The following is a 16,873-nucleotide window of genomic DNA, read 5'->3' as shown; positions in this document are numbered from 1 at the left end:
GAGGTTGCTCTCTGGAGCTTCACGAACTGAAAGTCCTTCTGAGACCTGGGCACTATTCTATTTCCTTTGCCTCTGCTCTTCCCTGTGTGTCTGTTTCTTTCTCTTTCTCTATTGGCCAGTCTACATGGCATGGAAGATGGCTGCCCCAGCGCTCCTGAATTTACATGCCACAGGACCCAGTCACAGCAGGAGAATCCAGCTTTCTCTGATTTTCTCTCTCAATTCCAAATTTCTGAGACAGGACTCGGGTTGGCCCAGTTTGGTCAGGTTAATACTCCTAGTCCAATCGTCCCTGGCTGGAGGGTTGGAGTTACCTTGTACAAGCAAGGTGTGGAGGCATTCTCTCTCTGCATATGTGGATGGGGTGGGTGTATGTGGAGGGAGTTCTAGAGGAGAGGCGGGGGAGTGGGTAGTTCCTGGGCTGGATAGACATCACGTAAGTATCTGTCATACTTGCTCTGGTTATCTGATGCTGTATAACAAAGTACCCCAAATTCAGAGGCTTATATCAACCATTTATGATGCTCACTGATCTTCTGGGCCAGGAATTCTAACAGGGCACAGAGAGGATAACTTGTTCTTGCTCCATCATGTCTGGGGCCTTAGCTGCCAGACTCAAACATTGGAGCTGGAATCATCTGAAGGCTTGTTTGATCATACGACTGGCAGTTGATGCTGGCTGTTGGCTACAGGGTTCTCAGCTCTTCTCCACGTGGGCTTCTCCATATGGACTCACCACATGAGCTGCTTTCGCTTCCTCACAACATGGTGGTGGAGTTCCAAGGGTGAGCATCCCAAGAGAGAGGCAGGCTGAAGTTGTGTTACCTTTCTGATCTGGCCTTGAACGTCACAGAGCATCGCTTCTGAACGCTGTATTCCATAGCATTCCTGAGAAGCGAGTCACAAAGCCTGACTCAAGTTCAAATGGAAGGGAAATTAAACTCCACCCTTTGGTAAGAGGAGAGGCAAGGTTCTAGAAAAATACATGAGACCAGAAATACTGCTGTGGCCTTTTAGGGGAAATAAATCTGCCACAATATTCATAATCATTATCATTGTGTTCTAATATAGCTTTATAAATAAGAAGCTGAAAGACCATCTGATAGGGTTGTAAGCTTAAACCAGAGGTTTCCCAAACTATTTTGGTTATAGTACCCGTAGGCCACAAGAAATACTTAACACTTCTATTTATTATGTAGTTACATCCAACAACATAATAATTATTTGTCCCCTAAGAAGTTTGTAGCCATTGAGAATAATAATACCCATAAATTGAAAGTGAAAGTACTATTTTTATTTCATTTTTAAATAACTACAACTAACAGGATGTGTGAGCCTGTTGGGTACTACACAGCTTCTCAGATCTTGGGATCTGATTGGACCCCACCACCTTCATTTCCTGTTCCACACTGATTTTCATACTGAGCATGCTTGTTATCACTGAAACCACTCCAAACCCAGTTTTGCAAGGATATGATGTCATGGAAAGGAATGTAGCACAACCTAATGCTGAAATACTGAACGACCTCATGCTTGCAGTTTGCATGTTGTCTAGAGGACATCAGGTATTGCTCCAAAATATAAAATACTCATCAGTGCTCCCGTGAGTTTGCTGTGGGCCTCAGAGCACCTCAGCACAGAGTTTAGGAATCACGGGCTTCAACATGGTGATCCAGAATTAGGGACTAGTTAATATGCCAAAGGAACAGTTTCTTAACAGATATCCATCCAACATTCAGGGGATTCAGACTTCAAATTTTTAGGATACACTGAACTTGAGTACTTCTGAGTCCTGGGTAGTTAAGCTGATTCGTCCAAACTGACGAATTTTCAGGAAGCACTTTGGTTTTCTTTCGTGTGTGGAACAGGTGAGAAACAACAATTTCCTCCCCTTCTCTTAGGGAGGCTGAGCTATGAGTTACACATTGTCTTTAAGACTTTGACAATTGCCCTGGAAAATGCCATCCGTAGAGACGGAGGGGATGACGTAATACATATGGGAACATATCTATGTTAGGAGACTTGCCAAGCCGGGTCACACAGGTGGAGAAGGGCAGAGCACAGTTTCATTGCAAACTTAAGGCAGTGTTCTTTCCATTACCCTATGGTGCTGCCCAATATAGTATGAATATTATATGAAAATACATGAATTGTTACACGACTTGTATGAATAATATGTGAAATATCATATGGATTATCAAAAATTAAGATGAGCCCACTCCATCTCCAAACTAAAATAGTTTCTGAGACTTCTGAAGCTAAATGAACCTAGAACATTGACATATTCTCCAAAGCAACTTCTTATTTAGTTCAGAACTCTATATATGACCCCAATAAGGTCATTTTTATAGCTCTTAGGTTCTTTAAATAGAGCACCTGAGGTAGTGAGACGTGATTATTTTTCTCTAAAGTTAAATTTCAAATGAAATTTCAGTGAAAGAGAAAATATACGTGCAACTGGAGAGTTCATCACCTTCCTGAACTAGAAAATATGGCCCAATTTCTCTCTGTCTCTCTCTTTCTTGGTTTCTCATAATTCTCAGCCAAGACAATAGGAGTCATGTGATGTGACCAAGAAATTGGGCCAGTTAAAAATAGAAGGCACATTCCACCAAGTTCATTAGAAAGTTGAAGTTTCATTGTTGATTGCCATCAATTTATCTCTGCCACATATGCGAGGGAGCAAGGCAACAGACAATTGTCGATTCTCAGAGCTGGAGCCCCCCGAACTGCCCCCAACCTCATCCTCTGTTTCTATTTCCTCCCCTGGCTGAGCCACCTCACCAATTTGAGCTCACCTGGGCCTGGATAATGCCTTCTCCCAGCCCCAGGGACTCTCTCCTCTGGGACCAATTTTAGTTGTGAAATAGCTCTGGCTGGCTTCTCTTCTCTCTCAATAGGGGTTCTCAATACCAGCTTTCATAAATGGGAAATGAAGGTCCTCAGGCTCATGTATTCAACGTATCACTTGTACCTTTGTACTTGCTGCAGTCTACAGATGTCTCTGCGAGCCCTGTCTGCATAGCTGAAGGTGTTAAGAGGGGTGTGGCCTCACTGAGACCTACGAGTTTTATAAATGGAACCAAGTCCTCTTCATACACTCCTCCTTGTCACAAATGTGTAAGCCCCCACTGTGTCTCAGGCAATGCATTGGTCCCTGGATATGGGAAGGCCAAAGAGACACACTTCCAGGCCTCGAGGGTTCACAGTGGAGGGTCTGAGGAAGGCCGGGCCAAGCCCAGAGCTCTCCGACCTGACTCCCTCCAATAGTGGGGAATATTCTTCACATTACGATTTGTAAATCGCTTCATTGAACTGGCTAGTCTTTCCCTTGTTTTACAGATGAGCAAACTGAGGCCCTGAGAGGTGAAGTGGTGGGGCTGGAACTGGAACCCTCTCCTTCTAGGTTGAGTGATTTGTCATTTGTTGGCCTTCCCTATCCTCATGTTGTAGGACCAAGGCCTGCATTCTAAACCTGGTCCCTCCCTGGTGGAGAGTCCTAGAGATAGGGATGGGATGGGTAAGGCTGTGCTATGTGGCACGTCACCTCAGCACAGCGTGATGAGCAGTATTAGGTCCGTGGCCAGGATCCAAACGGGTGAAACCCTGGGCCGCTGAAGCTGAGCACATAAACTTAACCACTCGGCCATGGGATGGCCCTACTCTTCCTGATGTTAAAATAGTAGCAGTGGGGTTGGAATTGTGTTGCTCACATCCCTGCGTTTCCCTCTGAGTTGGGGCCAATTGAGAAGCAGACACAGGAGTGGGCCAATGGATGTTCAATTCTTAGCTTCATTGCTGATGAGGTTGGCTTGTGGGGCAAGGCCTGGCCCTCTAGCCATAGTCCGGCTTCCTAATACCCCCACCCCAAGTTTATACTTTAAGAACCACCTGAGGAAGAGTGAGGGGCCATCGAGCTGTATCTTTTCCTGTTTGCTGCCTCACCCCATTCAACCCGTTTGTGCCAGGTGCAAGAGCTGGGGCTCCAGTTCTGGGTGTGGTAGGCAGGCCGGGTCCTGACCTTGAGCCTTCAAGGTCATCCTACTGAACACCCTATGGAACATGGGCAGATCACACCAGCTGGCCATGCTGGCCTGGGGAAGGGCTGAAAGGTAATCCTCTTCCTTCTTTAGGGAGACCTGAGTGAAGAGGTGGAGGCGAGCCCAGTGTCTCTCCATCTTTTTGTTTTATGTTTTTTTGTTTTCTTTTGAGGAAGATTAGCCCTGAGCTAAGATCCACTACCAATCCTCCTTTTTTTGCTGAGGAAGACTGGCCCTGAGCTAACATCTCTGCTCATCTTCCTCTACTTTACATGTGGGAAGCCTACCACTGCATGGCTTGACAAATGGTGCCATGTCTGCACCCGGGATCCAAACCGGCGAACCCCAAGCCGCTCAAGCAGAGTGTATGAACTTAACTGCTGAGCCACTGGGCCGCTCCTCTCTGCATCTCTTCATTCCCTTTCTTGAAGAGGGTTTGTGGGTTCTCCTAATAGTCACTGAGTAGGGGCTGCCTCTTGTTTCACGCTTAGTTTGCCCTAAGCTATGGGTCTTAATGTCATGTACCTCCCAGCCCTGCTTCCCCACGGGGTCCACCACACATGGCGCGCTCAGACAGCAGGTATTGAATGACCTGCGGTGCTGAACAGAGCTGTGCAGGAGGCCCAAACCACAAACGCCTGACAAAGAGCCGGTTCCTCAGCGTGGTGAGGGCTGCGGAAGGCTATGCCATTGGCCCTCACGGCAGAGAAGGTGGTTTGTCAGAGAGCAGCTGCCCCACCTGCTCTCCAGGTGGAGTTTTAAGCCTCAACTAACCACAGTGCTGTGTGTCAATGGGACACACCCATCCCATCCCCACCTGGTGTTCTTTTGGACGACTTCTCTGAGGGCAGCTGGTGCAAGGAGAACTTGGGGCAGGAGCATTTAGCGGAGGGGCTGGGAGGAGGGTATTAGAATCACTCACTTGTGAAGTTTTGGGACACATATGTCAGCCACCAGCTCCCTCCACTGCCCAGAAATTAAGCTAGACCAGCTTACTATTAGAATGTCAGGGTGTTCTGTAGAGTGTTTTTGACCTCCGAGGATAAAGAACAGGACCTTGGGGACATCACCAGGAGATTCTGAGAGCTTTCTCCTGTTTTTCCTTTTACTGCTCTTTCTAGGTTCTTCTCTCCGCCCATTCCTAAAATATGGGGCTTCTGCTGACAAATGACTCTCTCTCATAACTCTGCCAACTCTACCCTCTTCCTCCCTTCTCCCTCCGTCTCCTCCTTTTCCCTTCTCCTCTTCTGTAGACCTCAGGTGAAAATAGGCCCCTAGGCCAGAGAAGGAGAGGATCTGAGAGTTCTGGTCTGGTCTCTGCATTTTATAGGTGAGAAAACTGAGGCCCAGAACAGAAAAGAGACTTTTCGGACATTCTAGGTCTGAAATGAGTTTGTAGAAATAGCACTTCTGTGTAGTGAGGAAGAAGCATTTTCGGAGCCACAGTCCCGTGTGTATTAAGGCAGTATCCTTGGCGTGGCCTTAACCACATTATGGTCCATGTGGCACATACCATATAGAAGAGGTGGAATATTGCTTCACTTGTTAAATGGGGACATTTGCTTGTCTTTGTCCTAGGATTGTCCCCAGTGATGAGTGAGCTTGTCTATGGAAAGGGCTAATATGGTATCCGGTACACTGTGCATGGTGAACGCCGTTCACTCATTTCTACAGAGCAACAGATCACGGTGGTTAGGATGTGGGTTCTGGAGCCAGATCGCCTGGGTTCTGATGCTAACTTTGCAAGTTACCGGCTGCATGACCTTGGGCAAGTTACTTTACCTCTCTGGGACTCAAATTTCTTGTGTATAAAATGAAGATAATACTACTACTCCATAGGGTTGATATGCAGATAAAATGAGGAGTGAGTTAAGCACCAAGAACAGTGCCTGGCATATAAGCACTCAATAAATGTTAGCTGCTATAAGGAATATTGCTGTTGGCAAACATGAGCGCTATTGCTATCATTGTTATTCCATCTTCCAGAACCTCAGGGCCCTGGGTGATGAAGAAGGCAGAGTGCCTATAGAAAGAGGGTTAATCCACAAGGCCCCCTGCTTACACGGCTGGGGTGATGTGTAATATCGCTGGGGAAATAATGAACAACTCTTTTTTTTCTGGAATGCTGAAAAGAAGATTCCTGTGTGGTAAGAGAAATTAGAACTAATGTTCTCTTCAAAGACTCCATGTTTCATGACAACTCTGTGAATTTTTAGGGTTTTTTTTTTTTTTTGAGGAAGATTAGCCCTGAGCTAACTACTGACAATCCCCCTCTTTTTTCTGAGGAAGGCTTGCCCTGAGCTAACATCCATGCCCATCTCCCTCTACTTTATATGTGGGATGCCTACCACAGCATGGCTTGCCATCCGGTGCCATGTTCACACCCGGGATCCGAACCAGTGAACCCAGGGCTTCCAAGAAGTGGAACGTGCAAACTTAACCGCTGCGCCCCCGGGCTGGCCCTGGGTATTTAAATAAATGTGCAAGCAGACACTGAACTTCCTTTTTAAGAAGTTCATCTCTGTCTTCTCTCACTTATTCATTCAGTGCTTCCAGAACACCTTCTATGCGGCAGACTCTGCACAGGCTCTGATGGCCCAGTGATGGATGAGGTATGGCCCTTGTCCACAGGAAAGACAGACAGAATAAGCCCATGTTTTGGGGACAGTGTGTTGGGTACAGTGAGTTTACATGGTGCAGCATATGGCAAAGGGGATGCTATGATTACTTTGGGGGAGTTCTGTTGAAGAAGTCTTCAGAGAAGGAAAAGCATTTGCTCTGGGACTTGTGAGACAGGTGAGCGGGAGTGCCCCAGACAGCTGAGTGGTGAAGGATGCTCCCGGGGGAGGGAGTGCCTTCTTCTCTATGCCTCTCCGATGGCATCTTGAGACAGAGACCATCATGGCTCTATAGGTGCTTTGTAAAATAGCAAGTGAGAAAGGTTCTTGACAGACTAGCCAGTGCGCCTCTGAATTTGCAAGAAGCCTCTGTCTCAGGCTTTGGGGTTCAGATCTCAGATCTTCACCACATCTGAGCTGTTTTATTAACAATATCAACCTAAGGGTTTATGAATATCAGGCAGCCTTCCTCGGCTGAGGAGACGCCAGACAAGGTGAAATCTCTGTTTTTGAAATGCGGATCGAATGGAGCAAACTTTATTTCTCTCTTCACCTCGTCTTTTATAAATGTCAAGAAAAGGTCCAGCATTTCCCCCACCCCAACCCCGACCCATTCAAATCAAAAGAGGAGATCAACCCCCCACCTCCAAAAAAAAGCTTCTGGAATCCAATAGCCTGTGCCCTGCCTGCATCATCACATCCTTTCCCATAGTACAGTCAAGTCAGGTGCGGGTTTCAGTTTACCTGGGATCAGGTATTGAAGGCTGAGTGCCCGCCAATTACCTCTATAAAAGCAGGGCCCTGGACTGGAGAAAGGAAACAGCCATCCTGTCAGGCATGTGCGATTATAGGAGAAAGGAGGAATTCAGGTGGGAGAATTGTGGGGAGGGGAGGAGAAAGCAGAGCCCCGGGGATTATGTGTCCATGTGGGCTCTGTCGGAGGCAGACTGATCCTGCTCACCCTGATCCGGTGACTCCAGGGGGGCTGTGCCAACATGGCTCAGCGCACACCGAGGGCTTCAGCCTGGTGCAGCAGGAAGAGCAGGGCATTGGGAGTCACCCAGACCTGGGCTAGAAGCCTGGTGGTGGCACCAGGCAGCTGTGTGACATTGCACCTGTTCCTTATTTAAGTACCAGTTGCCTTACTGGTAAAATGAGGCTAGTAAAACTCACATCTGAAGGTAATGTGGACTAAACAATATAATAAAGGCAAAGATCCAGGCCTGGTGTTAGCTACATAGCACATAGCAGGTGATCAGCCAATATTAATATGTCAACCAACAGGCATTTATTGAACACCAGCTAAGAGCCTTCCATATTGGACTGATGGTCCCTGACCATTGTGTCCAACCTTCAGTCACTCATTCACTCAACAAATGTTTGTTGAGATAAACTGTATATCAAACCTTGAGAATGATTCTGAGTATGGAGACAAGAACAAGACGAGTGAGTGTCCTTGTGGAGCTCACACATCATAAAGTCTCTGCAGCTTCTTCTCTAAGGTTGAAATATTGGAAACAATTTGAAGGCCCCAAAATAAGGGAATGGTTAAGTAGATGATGGTTTGTCCACACAAAGGCTCAGTATTGTAGAGTAACATTGACAATTGTTTATAATATAATAGGAACCGAAGCAAGCAGGAAATGAAATTGAAAGTACAGGTGGTTCTCAACATTCGCGGTAGTTGTGTTCTGAAAGTCACCGTGTGCACTGAATGAATGAACACGGATAGTTGCTCCTAGGAGAGCTACATGGTTAGGTTCCTGGGAGCCTCGGTTACAACATTTTCGTCAACTGATCAATTCATAACCTTGTTTGACGTGTGCTGCTGTTTAAAGACACCTTGTTTAATATATATTGTTGATTCTCTAACATGGAACTCATGGCCAACAGCACTATAGCTCATCCCCAAAGGAAGCTTTTCCAGCACACATATTTTTTCTCTAAAGCACATCACAGCCTTCTTGCGCTTGGAACACTAGTCAGCGCTGTGGCTCGGGCCACATTAAGCGGTGAAATCGCCAACAGAAAGCACAAAAGCGAACAACATAGCATTAGACAGACTGGGAAAAGGACACTGGTTTACGGTATGAGCTGAAACAGGAAGGTGGAGCATCACTTTGTTCATCCTCCGCTGGGGACGTGAGAGTGGGACGACTCAAATTTTTCTCTTTGTGCACGTCTGTGAATGACAGCTACAGCATTTCGATTTTTGGTTTTGAGGTTACAAATACGTTTTGTTGAGTAGGCAAGTCCACAAATAAGGAATCCACAAATAATGAGTATGTGCATGTGGATAAAGACTGGAGGTGATGTAGAAAAAATAAAACCAGTGGTCACAGCATTACTAATTGATGCTTTTCTGTTTTGAAATTTTCATTAATGTTATCAAGTTCTTCTTCATTTTACAATAAATGCACCTCAGGGAAAACAAACACAAAGCCTACGTGTGGCCTCCCAAACCGTCCCTCCCCACCCGCTTGCTCCCACGGCTTGGTCAGTGGGCTCAGAAATAGTGGAAATGAAGCTTAAAGGTCAGTGGTTCCCAGCCTGGGTGACTCCATACCAACCGAGATTTCCGGAATGGCAGCGACGGGAGCCGTGAACAGCTAGAACTGTGGCCCCTGCGCAGCTGCAGTCGCACTCTGACACAGGACCCTTCCCCAGAGCGCACAGCACTGACCAGCTTCTCTCTGGCTGTGATTGTGTCCTCTCTGTGTCACAGCTCCCGTGACCTCAGCCCCCTCAGAAGCTCCAATATTCATTTTCTTGTTTTGATGACTAAAACCTGGGAAAACAAATGAATTAAAATGGTGCAGTTTGCTTAATAGAATCTTCCCAAAACTTGGGCTCTTTGGAGGAAAGATTTAAAGAAAAGGAAATACTTGTAATTGAAATATTTAGAATTATTTCTCTAAGTTATGTAAAAGGCACCTTTTTCAGTTCCTTTTCAAAAGTATTTGGCCAGAAGACAGCTCACCCGTTGATGGGAACCAGGATGCTCCAATGGATTATTCTAGGGGGCTATTTGAAGGGGAAGATCCAGAAACTTCTTCATCAATACTTGCAGAGGCTAGGAGAAGTATTGTCCTAATTTCTGACTATGGGGACAGGAAATTCCAGGCCACAAAGGTTGCTAACATTTTTACCTGACTTGACTCCGGATTTGGAGTTATTTGAATGGCTTGTTTGTCTAACTCAGCTCTGCTCAAATCAATCTTTCATGGATCCCCCAGTAAAGATCACCTTGGGTCAAAGATCATAGGTCATCATGGTTCTCAAATACCTACTCACTTTGTAAGTGTTCCAAAGCGGACAGTTACCCAGAAATTAGGGAGGAACAAAAGCAAGTATTTCAAGACTAATTGGAAAAAAATGAGTATGGCATGTGCAACAATGTTTCAAATGTTCTTTATGCCTATCCCGGTTAATTTCCAGTTTTTCCCCAGCCTGAGTTTTAATCACACAGGATATGATAGAGAGCACCTGCCGTGGACGCAGAGCCCCCTTGTGCTATAGCTGCGGCATGGTGTCTTGGCCACTGTGATATTCATTCTTCCTGTGCCTGTGTGTGCTCACACACACCACCTTCCTAACATACGTGAGTCCAGACACAGACATACAATGTCCTAACCAAAGGATTTCCCTGAGTTAATCCAGGGCTACCACCGAGAAAAAAAAACCTTAGAAGGACTTTCCAAAAATGTCATAGTTTTGCAGCTCGTTCTTGATTTCTTAGGGTGCAAAACTACTAACTTTCATTTAAGGAAAAGTCAAAGTGTTCCCAGAAGTGCGCGAGAAATAAATAGGGGCGTGAAGATTCTCTGGAAAGTCAGAGACGGAAAGGTGAGCTATGGATCGTCTCAGTGACAGATGGAGGCAGTGTGGGCAACGTGAATGGTGCAGGTTGGTTCAATACATGCAGTTGACGAGGGTGGGGTCACGCACACAACAGCTCATGGTCTTTGCCTTCTGGAGAGCCAAGGAGATGCTTTTGGAGGAAAGAAAATCATTTTGTACGTGGGGAGCGAGAGTGCTTTTAGATGTTTGCTCCTTTGAAGTGTGACCTCCACATGTTAACATCAAGATCCCTCATATTTGCGTTCATGCTGTGCTTTAAAATCAATTTTTGGCAAATTTTAACATTTCTATTGTGACGTTTTAGAGCAAGGATTAAAAAGAAATCCATCTGCTGATATTTATTTTTCCTGTTGTTGCTAACTGAAGATTCTTTGGGATGTTCCCATTTAAAGTAACAACTTCTATCCATCTTGTTTAGGAGCAGCTTCGGGAGCTCAGGCCCTCCTTCTAGGGAAAAGGACCCTATAGAAGGGGCGGAGCTTTGTGACCCCTGCCCAGTGACCCTGTCCCTTCTCTAGTCGGCAGAGTGAGATTCTAAAAAGTATAGGCCTGGCTCCAAGGTGCTGAATGGCTTCACTCCAAATGGCTGCTTGTTCCTTTGGCCTCAAGTGTGAGAGAAGTAGCTTTTGGAGCATCTACTGTGTGCTAGACACTGAGCTGGACTCCTTGTCAATCTCCTCTAAGCTTTCTAATGATGTTGCAAAGTGGACCTTATAAATTTCCCTGTTTAAATGAGGTGGCACAGAGAGGTTAAGTGACTTACCTGCAGTCACCCAGCTAAATGGCTGAGCTGGGATTCAAGCCAGATGTGTCTGTCTTTGTGGCTTCTATTGGGTCATACTTCCCAGAAGCTCTGAAATCACCATCCAAGAGAGATGACATCCCTGAGAGCCCACTGAGTTGGGTGGGGGATTTAGGCTCATTTCGCCAGGATGGAGAGGAGGTGGGATGGAGGGAGTAGCCAGATGCTGTAGCCATCTCAGGTCAAATGAAGCCTGATCCTTTCTCAGCTTGATTTGACCTAGAACTGGGAAACAGATGGGTCCAAGCTGCCCGAGGGTCTGAGGGAGGCTCAGCAGACCAAGGGGTCCTGGCTGCAATGGCTCCTGTTCTGAGCACCTGGGGCTGGGGGCTGCTCTGGGAACGGAGCTCCAGTGTGCACCTTTGGACTTATAAAACCTTAGATAGGAATTCAACTGTGAGGCTGCGAGGCTGGACGGCTCCTCCTTTCGGAGGGTAGCAGACCCTGGGAGACCCAGGGCAAATCCGGAGATAAGGCAGTTATCAACAGATGCATTATAAACAGTGTGGCTAGTTGCCGGAAGAGATAGCCAAGGAGATAAACAAGGCCAAAGAAAGGTGCCTAATGGACAGAATGCTTGCTCAATGCCAGAGACCCGGCCTGTGCAGTGCTGGGCGGCGGGGCTGTTTTGAAGAGATGTTGGGTCGTTTAGAAATGCCCTGCACTGGATGAGCATGGGACTCAGCCCACAGATTTTTACTGTACACGTGCTGAATGAATGAATGAGTGGATGGAGACTTCGGCCACCTGTCCGGTTTGCCTAGGATCAAGGTGTTTCCTGGGATGTGGGACTTGCAGTGCTAACATGAGGGCTGTCCTGGGTACACCAGGGCTGGTTGGTCCCTTCCTTACTGAGAACCCATGATGGACCAGGCCCTGGGCCCCAACTGGGCATTTGAGGCTAACTTGCTCCCTGCTCTCAAAGAGTCCACATATGGTCAGGACACAAATGTGACATTATGGTAAATGTCACGATACGGCCATGTTCAAGAGCAACGCTGTGGAATCAGAAGCACCATGATGGCTTTTAAAAGGAGGAGCACACACTGGAGGTGAGTCTCAGGTGGGAAGGAGTCACCAGACTCTCTGAGAAGCTTGGGAAGTGCCTTGAGGCTAAGGGACAAGCTGGGACAAAGGCTGGGGCTCACACAACCAGTGTTTGGTTCAAGAAACAGTAGGCAGCATGTGCGTGGGTTTGTGTGTGTGCTGGGGGACCTGGGGGCCTGTAGGGGAGCAAAGTGGGGATTGTGAGGTAGGAGAGGTATTTGTGGGGCTAGGTGGCAAGTTGTAGGCCATGTTAAGAAGAATGAAATTTATGCTATAGGCAAGAGGGAGCTATTGAAGGTTTTTTGAGCAGGGAGAGAAGAATCAGACATTTCAAAATGTTTCATTCATTCAACAAATGTTTCCCGAGCACCTACTGTGTGTTGGGTGTTGTGCTAGAGGAGTGGATGAATGAAGGTGTGGCTGTCTGCCAGGAAAAGTTTCTTTAATTTTCCAATCGCTGTGAGGGTCCTTGAAATCCAGGCATCAGCTGACATGACGTTTGGGCCTGTGGCCTCTGTCAGAAAGATTGTTGTGCAAATCTAACGCGAAGACTGCCAGCCCTGGCTCCAACCATCACCCCCTTATCAGTTTTTCTTTTTCCAAAAGACCTTGAGGACTGTAGTCGATTCCACTACAAAATGGTTACACAATTTCCCCCGGAGAAAGCGAGTTTCCACCTCAGGAGATGAATAAGCCTTTTCTTTCTTGGTGGGCTGGCCAATGCAGGCCCAGGCTGGGTCCTGCAGGAGGGGCAGTGCAGGGAACAGCGGGCCTGGGTCTAATTTGGGGTGACTGTTTGTTTTCTCATTAAACAAAGTCTGCATGGCGGGGACTGAGGCTGCAGGAGCCCCCGGAGGCTGATCAAGCAGGTAACAGTAGTCTGCCTGCTGCGGCGGGCCAATGAACGGCCGGCGGATCCCGCGGGGGACCAAAGCATCCATTTTTCTGGGGCTGCGTGTCCTATAAATGGTGCCTTTGAGGAGGCTGCCCTGGTGACAGCAGGACCCTCCCTGCAGCACCCACTCGACCACTGGGTTCTGAAAGCTGATTGTCCCTCCTCAGGCCCTGCCCTCCTGCGACATTCCTCATGCTGACCATTGTCTGCAGAAAGAGGCCATTGTCTGGGGCTGACATATCTGCTGACGGAGGCACATGAAACAAGCAGAGCTTTGGGGAGAAAGAAATCCACCCAAAACAACAAAAAACCTGAGCCTAGCCGGAGGGCAGGGCTTATTCTGGGCTTGTTGAATTTCCTGATTTGCTGGTGTTCTTCCCAAGAGGAAATGCCCCCCATTATGGGAGGATCAGCGTTTTATCTCTGGGCTGGAATGACACCATTTGTGCCTTTGTGTCAACAGCACTGAGGGGCCTTGTTTAGGGTTCTGTGGCCAGCGCTGGGAATGGCTTGTTTGAAGAGAAAAAAGAAAAAACCCAGAACAATGTTTACCCAGAAGGCAGCTCCTGCCAACTGGATGTCAGCGGCTCGCCCAGGCCCCTGGGCTGCTCCTTGGCCTTGAGTGCAGTGGGGCGGGCAGGCAGCTGGCGGCGACAGGTATGCCGTGCCAGCTCTTAAAACACGGGTAAACAGTGGAGCGCCCATTCCCACCTCCCCTTTCCCAGACGCACCCGCCTGGGGCCTTGACTGCCCAGCCCTTCCCGGCATGCCCCCAGTGCAGAGCTAAAGGTTAGCGCCTGGGAGAGCAGAATCACTGCCCCCGGGTGCAAGCAAGATCCTGAGGCCTGTTGAATTGCTTTGGGGATTCAGCCTCTGAGACTCCTGCTACTCAAAGTTTGGTCCCCGGACCAGCAGCATGGCATTACCAGGAACCTGTTAGAAACACAGAATCTCAGGCCCCACCCTAGACCTGCTGCAGCCAAAGCTGCTTTACTTTCTTCCAGGTTTTTAATTATTTTATTGAGGTCATATTGGTTTATAACATTGTACACATTTCAGGGGTACGTTATTCTATTTCAGCTTTTGTATACGAAGCTGCATTTTAACAAAATCCCCTGGGTGTATTTACACTCTAAGTCAAGAAGCACTGATCTAAATCAGAGGTTCTCAAACACGACTGCAGATTGGAATCAGCTGGGGAGGTTTTAAATGTTCCAATGACCAGGGAGCATCTCAGGCCAATGATGTCAGGATCTCAGGGAGCCAGATGGAACCTCAATATTTTCTAAGACTCCCCGAAGGATTCCAGTGTGTCTCCAAACAGAGGAGTGAGGATGATACTGTCTTTCCTCTGTCCTAGGACTGAGTCTGCAATGGTTATGATGCCACTGTTCCCGAGTATCTTCTATGTGCCAGGCACAACCACCACAGTCTCTGAGGCTTCATTAGTGAAGATGGTACATGTTCACAACTGCAATCCCTTTCTAGCCAAAAGAACTCCTATTCATCCTTCTAAACCCAGTTGAAAAACCTTTTCCTCTGTGATGCATTCCTGGATTTCCTGAAGCAGAGAAAAATGCTTCTCCTGAACTTTCATTGCCTTCTGTATTTTTCTATTATAGCACTGATCACATTGAAGTTTAATGATCTGTTTACCTGTCACTGGCTTGAGAGTCCTGAGGAGAGGGACCACATCTTATTTATCTCTGTATCTCTAGGGCCTAGGGCAGGGCCTGGGTACAAAGCAGGTGCTCAGTACATGTTACTGACTGGCAACAGGAATACATGGTTGAATGCCTGAACGAATACAAAGGTAGTGAAGATACATTCCCTGCCCTTAAAAAACTAAAATCCTAGCAGAAGAGACCACCTTGCACAAAATTAATGACACGTTAACCGCTGATGGGTGTTGTGACAGAGGTTTGACCACAGTCCTGTGGGACAGCAAAGCAGGGAAGAGGGGCACCCTCTAACCATACTGCTCTAGGCCTGCAGGGGTCAGAGGGTCGTCCACACTCTTTGCTCATTGTTGTGTCTCTAGTCTATACCCTACAGATCCCAATCAAGTGGTCCTCTCGGGCTCCTTTCTTTGTTATATTTGGAGACAAGAAGATCCTCCAACTGATGGGCAGTAAAGGTCCTGTTTGCATTTCGAGACGATGCTGTTACTGTCACCTGTAGGACAGGTGACTGTCCTTGTATTATCAGGCCCCAGAACTTGAGCCTGGAGAGGGGAGGGAGGAGTCTCATAGGCCTGGATGATTACCGAGCAGATGGTGCGGCTGCCTTGGCTGCTGTGGGTCTGCAGCAGCTTGGGCTGTGGGCTGGCTGGTCATGGCTAAGGTCAGGGCCCTGGCTGGCTGAAGGCCTTTCTGGTCAGAGGTGGGACAGGCTGCCCAGTCTGCACGTGCAGCAGACTGAGGCAAGCTCCCTTACGGTGGAGGATTTGTGAAGCCACATGGTCCTGGAGGGTGGGCAGAGGTCAGTCAATGGGATAAATGGGTGCAAAGGGGCCGAGGCAGGTGCTGGGAACTGGTGTGCAGAGGCCAGAGTCAGAGGGCCCAAGGGTTTGAGCCAAGGGACAGCGGGCAGAAATAGGCAAAGTGGAGGGGGTCGAGGACAACACCCAGGAGAGGGGGTTCACTCTGGCGGCTGAGTTTTAAGCCCTCTTGATGGTGTGATAAGGAAGAGGAGCTTTCAGAGAGGGGAGCAGGGACCTGTGTGGTCTACTTGCCGGACAGAAGGGAAAAGAAGCTAGATGGGCTGACGCCAGCGTTGTTAGTTGGCAGTTGGGCTGGAATCTTCTGGAGAGCATCCTCTGCCGGTCCCTCCAAGAGCTCAGTGGAGACACCGTTCTAGAGCTGCCTCGCTGCTGGGCTGCTGACAGATAGTCTGGGATGCCGGGACATTTGGGAGGGAGGTTTCCATCTCCCGCTCTTTCCTCTTTCTCCTGCACAGCCCGGGGGCTCATTTTCTGTGTCAAAGAGATCAGTTCTGCTCCTTATTAAAGTACCTCTCTGCTCCCTCTGCACCGTACATGGACATCTCATGCGTGAGGAAGTCAAGAAAATTCACTCAAGTGAAAATCTCCCTAGAAATCATCAAATCCTCACAAGCATGGTCCCCAAAGTCTCCTTTTGGAAAATAGCCTCAAGAACTGAAGGACAAGGATCTAGAAGACAGGCAAATGGGTCATCAACTTCAGGAGATGAAGGAAGCACAGGGGTCTTTGGGACATGTCCTTGTCTTCAGTGTTCTGCTTTCCAATCCCTCCGCTGCTGGGCCAGCTCCCAGGGCTGGGCAGGACCGGGCACCTGAAAAAGCTGGGAGGGAAGAGCCAGTGGATTCCAGTGGGAGTCCGTACATGATCCCGAGGGTCAAATTGAGTGGGCCTAGTTGAGGGAGGTCATGAGGCTGGAAAAGGAACAGAGCTGCCATGTAGACACTCTGTGTAGACAGCTCTAGCTGAGCTGGGAGTGGGAGCCAAGGATGAATCAGAGACAGGGAGCCTGGTACATGGCCTCCTTTAATAGGCCGAGGAAGCCTAAGGCATCCTTTTGTTGGCTATCGGGTGAGAGATGTGGGAACATGCTCAGGAACTTGACAGGTG

Source organism: Equus asinus, chromosome 6 (genome assembly GCF_041296235.1).
Source record: "Equus asinus isolate D_3611 breed Donkey chromosome 6, EquAss-T2T_v2, whole genome shotgun sequence".
In the NCBI taxonomy this organism is placed as follows: domain Eukaryota; kingdom Metazoa; phylum Chordata; class Mammalia; order Perissodactyla; family Equidae; genus Equus; species Equus asinus.
This window is presented reverse-complemented; position numbering follows the sequence as displayed.